Genomic DNA, 9,168 nt, shown 5'->3' with positions numbered 1-9,168 from the left:
AATGTTTTACTTTGCTTCTTATAACTTTCAGAAAGACAATTTTAGAGAAAAAATACAACATAAAAATGATTTTAGGATTTTTAAACACATATATCCTTTTTACCTTTTAAATTCCTTCCTCTTCTTTCCTGACAATTTAAATCAATGTTCAAGTAAATTTAATGTTTTTATTGTAAAGAATAATAAATACATTTTAATTTAATTCTTCATTTTAGCTTCTGTTTTTTCGACAAAGAATATTTGTGAAATATTTCTTCAAACTTATTATGATTAAAATTCAAAACAATTATTCTGGCAAATCTAGAAAATCTGTAGAATCAAATTTAAATCTTATTTCAAAGTCTTTTGAATTTCTTTTAAAATTTTTGTTCTGGAAAATCTAGAAGAAATAATGATTTGTCTTTGTTAGAAATATAGCTTGGTCCAATTTGTTATATATTCTAACAAAGTGTAGATTGGATTTTAACCTATTTAAAACATGTCATCAAAATTCTAAAATTTAATCTTAATCAGGAAAAATTACTAATGATGTTCCATAAATTATTTTTTTAATTTTTTCAAAAAAGATTCGAATTAGCTAGTTTTTCTCTTCTTTTTTCAGTTGAATTTTTTTAATTTTAAAGAGTAAAAATTGAAGATAAACTATGTTTCAAAATTGTCATTTTTTTCGTGTTTTCTCCTCTTTTAAACTGATTAATTAAGTGTAAATATCATTAATTATTAATAATAACAGAGTTAAAGGTAAATTGAGCAAATTGGCTATTTCTGGCAATTTATTGAAGTGTGTATCAAACTGGTAGCCCTTCGCATTAATCACTACCCAAGAAGTAGCTCTTGCTTTCAAAAAGGTTGGTGACCCCTGTAATAGATGATAAAATGAACTGGAAATCTCATATACAAAATATACAACATAAGGTGGCAAAAAAACATTTCAATAATGAATAAAGCAAAATACATTCTGGGCCAAAAATGACTTCATATTCTCTGCTGCTCGCTAGTGTTACATATCTGGGGCCGTACTTATCAAGCTTCTTAGAATTACTCCTAAGAAGTCTGCTAAGAGTTGACTTAAGAGTAAATAAATTCTTGGCTGAAAGCTGCACTTAAAAGTTAGTTATCAAGCGTCTTACTCACACTTTCAGCCAAGTGTAGGACTGAATCTTAAGTGTCACACTCAGAGCTGAATTACGACATTACTATGTGCCGTAAACGCAATTTTAGGTGACGTCATTTCTGTGTCCATAGAAATGACCAATCACGGAAGGGAATCCGTTGTCTAAGAATAAAGAAATATCTTGGAAATATTCAAGTGGACAATGGGAGTGTATATTTTGACAATAAACTACAAAATAATACAAAACAAACTAGTCCCCGCCGGCACTCACGCTACCGCTCCCTCTCTTCTCTCGCCCACACACTCACTGACGTCACTCACCTCACGGCCACACACATACGCTACTCTCATAACATTTTCTTTCCAATTCATTAATTAGGCAACTAATTTGAAACTGGTGTGGGTGGCTCTATATATACTAGCCCACTGCAGACACATGCAGAAATCAACAAGGAATCGAAAAGTATTAAATCTGTGACAAAAATAATATCCGCTCTGTCTAAACGATACCGTTTGATCAGATGCTCGTCATCAAAAAAAAAAAAAACATTGTTCCGTTCCCTGAACGTTGGCGCACGTCTCTCTCGCCTCAGTGCCATCCCCTGCTGGCAACTCCTAACCACTTAAGACACCTCTGAAGGTCTCTTAAATATCGTGGAGAGTAGGAGTGATTCTTAGACTTAAGAACGTTGATAAAAAGCTTTTATTCTTAAGTTTGAGAGTAGGACTAAATTTCGCAAATTCTCAGGACTTAAGTGTGAAATGGCACTCTAAGAAGCTTGATAAGTACGGCCCCGGAGTTATTGTGTAGAAATATGGGAAATAACTACAAATGTGCGCTACATTTGTTAACAGTGTTACAAAAAAGATCAATTAGACTGATACATGATGTTGGATATAGAGAACATACACACTTCTCTTCTCAACTAAAGAGGAGAAATATAAACTTAGAGGAAAATCTAATTGAAAACATTTGTATGCACGTACAACACTTACAACCTTTAGCATATCAGTACGTGGAATTAAATGATGGAATGGATGAAGTAATGAAGTTAAACATTGTACTGATATGATCCACTATGATCCACCAGAGGTTGTTCAAATAGTGCTTACAAAGTACAAAAAAGAAGAATTGTGAGAAATATGAAGATACGATATTCTTCATCTCAGTATGTTTATCATGACTGACTTAATTATATATTACAAAACTGTTGTATTACTCATTCACGGATGTCATTTTACTATATAAAAAAAGGTCAGTAAATGATGTATACATTTGTAAACGCTCTGAAGTGGGAAAGGGGTAGGATTAAACGAGCTTTGCTTCTTCCTACTCCTTTTCGGACATGATGTAAAGTGAAATGATATGAAACTGTGTGATGTGTTGTACTGTAAGTGTGTTCGTGTACAAAATAAACTAAAGTAAGAAAATAGTTAATTATAAACACATTTTATTTATTTATTTTGAATACATCGTAAAGTGCAAAGCGGTATTTCCAACAATATAAAGCTTAGCCATTTTTTTGCATAACAGATGACAGATTGAGTTATTTAAATCTAATCTAAGGAGTTCAGTGTGTGTATTAAGTACTTTTTGACCACATGAAACAATGTTGTGTTTATAGCACCGGTGCTAATTTTGTTCACAATAACAGTGATATGAAATGCTCATATCGTTACGCTGACAATTGGCTATCACTCCAGCAGCACTGAGAGCACACTCGGCCAAACTGCCTTTAGGCAACGTTGCAACTTTCAATGCTAACAAAGCAATCGACTCAGACATGTGATATAACAACGAGACAGAGGTAATAATCAACTATTCTTAAATGCTCCGATAAAAATTTGAATTTATTATTAAAAACAATTCACACAAAAGTACGGAAAATCGGAACCATTGAGTACCGGTTCAATATAAAAAAAACGTATTGCATTTTATTCATAAATAGAAAACGTTAAAAAATTGTCATGCAGCAAAACAAATGTGATTAAAGTGTACACCTCTGGGGCCGTACTTATCAAGCGTCTTAGAGTGCCATTTTACACTTAAGTCCTGAAAATTTGCGAAATTTAGTCCTACTCTCAAACTTAAGAATAAAAGCTTTTTATCAACGTTCTTAAGTCTAAGAATCACTCCTACTCTCCACGATATTTAAGAGACCTTCAGAGGTGTCTTAAGTGGTTAGGAGTTGCCAGCAGGGGATGGCACTGGGGCGAGAGACGTGCGCCAACGTTCATCTTTGTTTGATGACGAGCAGCTGATCGTCTATCGTTTAGACAGAGCGGGTATTATTTTTGTCACAGATTTAATAATTTTCCATTCCTTGTTGATTTCTGCATGTGTCTGCAGTGGGCTAGTATATATAGAGCCACCCACACCAGTTTCAAATGAGTTGCCTAATTAATGAATTGGAAAGAAAATGTTATGAGCGTATGTGTGTGGCCCTTTAATAGGTGACAGCATGTGAGGTGAGTGACGTCAGTGAGTGAAGAGAGGGAGCGGTATTGTGAGTGCGAGCGGGGACTAGTTTGTTTTGTGTTGGATTGGCTGTGTGCAAGCAATCAATAAAGCAAGATTTGCAACTAATCGCCGGACTCATCATTCACTCTAAAGTCGTCCGCTGTGGAGACCCACTGCCGGGTAAAGTGAAGGGTGTTGCCCCGAGCATACATCCTGGAGAAGTGTCTCCCCTGCCTCTTTGTTACGGTCTGGGAGCAGGAAGCAGGAAAGGTGCAACAAAAAGGAAACATTTATTTTTCATTCATTGCCAATATTGTTTGTTTGTTTTGTATTATTTTGTAGTTTATTGTCAAAATATACACTCCCATTGTCCACTTCAATATTTCCAAGATATTTCTTTATTCTTAGACAAGGGATTCCCTTCCGTGATTGGTCATTTTTATGGACACAGAAATGACGTCACCTAAAATTGCGTTTACGGCACATAGTAATGTCGTAATTCAGCTCTGAGTGTGACACTTAAGATTCAGTCCTACACTTCGCTGAAAGTGTGAGTAAGACGCTTGATAACTAACTTTTAAGTGCAGCTTTCAGCGAAGAATTTATTTACTCTTAAGTCAACTCTTAGCAGACTTCTTAGGAGTCATTCTAAGAAGCTTGATAAGTACGGCCCCTGGTATCTAAACATGGAAGTGTAGCTCCTCTCCTCTGAATGCAGGTGCTCCTTCAGCGGGAACACACATTCTGTATTACTGCACAATACAAAATCTGGCAAGACAGCAGGTATTTCTTTTTTAGATTCCTTTTAAAATCTTGTTTAAGTCTTTATGGCTTCTGGTTGCATGGAGATGGCCGGCAAAGGTCTTTTAAAAATTTATTTTTGGAAAATTATGGATTTATTTAGAATCGGGATCAATAAAAATCGGGATTTGGATGCGAATCCTCTTTCTGTGCACCCCTATAAAAAACATATTACCTTTTATTCATAAATAGAGAAGGTTAACACATTTCCATGCAGCAAAACAAATGTGATTAACTTGTACAACATGTAATGTACAGAATATTTTTTCAGGTAGAAATATCACAGATTACATCACCAAACATCTTTGCATGGTCGTAACAATCCACATTTTTGTGTTATTAATGCACACAACTGCTATCTAAACATGGAAGTGTAGCTCCTCTCCTCTGAATGCAGGTGCTCCTTCAGCAGGAACACACATTCTGTATTAAAATCTGGCAAGACACCAGGTATTTCTTTTTTAGATTATTTTAAAAGCTTGTTTGTGTCTTTATGGCTTCTGGTTGCATGGAGAAGGTCTTTTAAAAGTTTATTTTTGGAAAATGATGGATCGATTTAGAATCAGGATAAATACAAATCGGGATTTTGATGCGAATCGATATTCTTAAAAGGTACCCCATCCCTAAAAGAAAAAGACAAACGTTCCAGAGTTGATGCTAATCTTTCACATTTCCTGGTCTAATTAGTCTTGGTGCGGCCATGTTGGATCTCCGTGTTCAGGTGACCTCGGTGGCGGGGCCGCCATTAAACACGTGCCCTCCTTAATTAAATCACAGCCAGACTCAGTCTTACCGACGGCGAGGTCGCCAAAGCATTTAAGGAAGTGTTGCGAGCAGATTGAGGTTGTCCGGGTTAATTAAGCCGCCATTACCTTTTACTTACCCCCAGTTCTGTCGCTTACGGGCCAATGAGTTGGATTTCTTTTTTTTCCCCCGCCGCTATCCTTGCACTGACTTTATCTGGCAAATCACATTTGGCTGGCCCACAATGGCGCTCGCACAAAAAAACCAGCGTGAAGCGCACGAACGGGAGAGGAAACAAAGGCGGCGAGATAGCGACCTCCGTTTGGGAAGGTGCTGAAGGACAAATGGTCTCTCTGAGAGCTGCGGTGGAGGAACGTGTCGATAATGTCTGTCTTATTACCGTCTGCCGAGGAGGTCAAGACGCGTGCATGGAGCGTATTTCTTCTGATAAAAAACACGCATCTTCAGTCTCGCTCGTGAAAAAGTCAATGCCTGTTTTCTCTTCCATGTTTCATGTTTTGTAGCTGGACGAGCCTTCAAAACACCTTTTTTCCACATTGTGTTATTTATAGGGGGTGCACAGAATTTCGATTCGCATCCGAATCCCGATTTGTATTCATCCCGAGTCTAAATCGAGCCATAATTATAATACAGAATGTGTGTTCCTGCTGAAGGAGCACCTGCATTCAGAGGAGAGGAGCTACACTTCCATATTTAGATATTTAGATGTTGTGTGCATTAATAACACAAAATGTGGATTGTTACGATCGTGCTTTGAATGTCAAAGATATTTGGTGATGTCATCTGTGATATTTCTACCTGAATAAATATTAGAATAGATAGAATAGAATAGAAAGTACTTTATTGATCCCTGGGGGAAATTCAGCACCACAGTTCGCTCACAATAGACAATAAACACTTTTTTTTTTTACATGTGAATAATATAAATACAGTCTATCATACAGCATTATTCACATGTTAATAATATAAACACAGTCTATTATACAGCATTATTCACATGTGAATAATATAAATACAGTCTATTATACAGCATTATTCACATGTGAATAACATAAATACAGTCTATAATACAGCATTATTCACATGTGAATAATATAAATACAGTCTGATTATACAGCATTATTCACATGTGAATAACATAAATACAGTCTATAATACAGCATTATTCACATGTGAATAATATAAATACAGTCTATTACACAGCATTATTCACATGTGAATAATATAGATACAGTCTATTATACAGCATTATTCACATGTGAATAATATAAATACAGTCTATTATACAGCATTATTCACATGTGAATAATATAAATACAGTCTATTATACAGCATTATTCACATGTGAATAATATAAATACATTATACATTTACAGTACATGTACAGTCAAAAGGAACATATGCATTATTCTGTACATTACATGCTGTACACGTTAATCACATTTGTTTTGCAACGTGACAATTTGTTAACCTTCTCTATTTATGAATAAAATGTAATGTGTTTCTAATAGGTGTGCACAGAAAGTGGATTCACATCCAAATCCCGATTTTTATTTATCCCGATTCTGAATCAATCCATAATTTTCCAAAGATACAATTTTTAAAAGACCTTATCAGGCCATCTCCATGCAACCAGAAGCCATAAAGACTTAAACAAGATTTTAAAAGGAATCTAAAAAAGAAATACCTGCTGTCTTGCCAGATTTTGTATTGTGCAGTAATACAGAATGTGTGTTCCTGCTGAAGGAGCACCTGCATTCAGAGGAGAGGAGCTACACTTCCATGTTTAGATAGCAGTTGTGTGCATTAATAACACAAAATGTGGATTGTTACGATCATGCTTTGAATGTCAAAGATGTTTGGTAATGTTATCTGGGATATTTCTACCTGAATAAATATTCTGTACATTACATGTACACAATACAGATTTCTCGGTTTTCCGGGACATTTTTCCCATTTAAAATGAATTAGCCATTTTTCGAACTTTCACCATTTCCACATTTTTCAACCTATTATTAGAACCATTCCACCTTCAACACATTCCACTCATCCTGGAAATTCATACGACTTATTTTCCAAGTTCAAAAAAATTCCAGGATTTTACAGAATTCCTGGTTTTCCAAAGCCCCTATGTCCACCCTTTTTCCTGGCGACTACTCCTTCCACATTTTTCAACACACTTCAACAGTTCCACCGTCAAAACATTCCTCTTAATTAGGAAAAAAAAATAATTGTTTTTTTAACTAGAAAAATTCCAGGTTTTCCTGAAATTCCATTAAATTACGTAATACCATTTCTCGATTCAACATGTTACTACTTCAACATTTGTCATTTGAAAAATTCCAACACCAAACATTTCAACTAATTCAGACCATTCCATAACCATTACCATTTTCAAAAAAAAAAAAACACTTTCCTGGAAATTTCCATTGAATTCAATGGGACATTCTTTAAACTTCTACAATTCCTACATTTTTCATCTGATTCAAACTGTTACAACTTCAAACTGTTCAGCCTATTGGAGAATCGCGGGCTTTTCCCTTGACAAATTCCAAAAATTCCCAGATTTCTCGGTTTTCCGGGACATTTTTCCCATTTAAAATGAATTAGCCATTTTTCAAACTTTCACCATTTCCACATTTTTCAACCTATTGGAACCATTCCACCTTCAACACATTCCACTCATCCTGGAAATTCATACGACTTATTTTCCAAGTTCAAAAACATTCCAGGATTTTCCAGAATTCCTGGTTTTCCAAAGCCCCTATGTCCACCCTTTTTCCTGGCGACTACTCCTTCCACATTTTTCAACCCACTTCAACAGTTCCACCGTCAAAACATTCCTCTTAATTAGGAAAAAAAAAAAGTAGTTTTTTTAACTAGAAAAATTCCAGGTTTTCCTGGAATTCCATTAAATTACGTAATACCATTTCTCGATTCAACATGTTACTACTTCAACATTTCTCATTTGAAAAATTCCAACACCAAACATTTCAACTAATTCAGACCATTCCATAACCATTACCATTTTCAAAAAAAAAAAACACTTTCCTGGAAATTCTCATTGAATTCATTGGGACATTCTTTAAACTTCCACAATTCCCACATTTTTCATCTGATTCAAACTGTTACAACTTCAAACTGTTCAGCCTATTGGAGAATCGCAGGCTTTCCCTTGACAAATTCCAAAAATTCCCAGATTTCTCGGTTTTCCGGGACATTTTTCCCATTTAAAATGAATTAGCCATTTTTCAAACTTTCACCATTTCCATATTTTTCAACCTATTAGAACCATTCCACCTTAGCTAGCGGCTAACGTCCATCCGCAGTGTTTTAGCTACTTCTAAATCACTAATCCTGGCCTCCATGGCGACGAATAAAGTAAGTTTCTTACAAGTATCATTATCACTGGAGGACGAGGAATAGCTAAACATGCTTCACTACACACCGTAGGAGTATACAATAGCTCACCGGCGCCGCAATGTAAACAAACGCCATGGGTGGATCTACACCTGACATCCACTGTAAGGATACCAAGCACAGTAGTCGATACTACTATGATTACATCGATATTTATCATTACAAAATCTTTTTTCCTTTTTTTAAAATGCAAATTATGTTTATAAAGTCAGTAAATATGTCCCTGGACACATGAGGACTTTGAATATGACCAATGTGTGATCCTGTAACTACTTGGTATCGGATCGATACCTAAATGTGTGGTATCATCCAAAACTAATGTGAGGTATCAAAGAAGAGAAGAATAATTGATTATTACATTCTAACAGAAGTGTAGATAGAATATGTTGAAACAGTAAATGAACAAGTGGATTAATAATACATTTTTACAGTTTGTCCCTCATAATGTGTACAAAATAATAGGTGTATAAATGACACAATATGTTACTGCAGACTAATTAGGAGTCTTTGTTTGTTTACTTACTACTAAAAGACAAGTTGTCTAGTATGTTGACTATTTTATTTAAGGACTAAATGACAATAATAAACATATGTTTCATGTACACTA

This window comes from Entelurus aequoreus, linkage group LG27 (genome assembly GCF_033978785.1).
Source record: "Entelurus aequoreus isolate RoL-2023_Sb linkage group LG27, RoL_Eaeq_v1.1, whole genome shotgun sequence".
In the NCBI taxonomy this organism is placed as follows: domain Eukaryota; kingdom Metazoa; phylum Chordata; class Actinopteri; order Syngnathiformes; family Syngnathidae; genus Entelurus; species Entelurus aequoreus.
Note: the sequence above shows the minus strand (reverse complement) of the source record.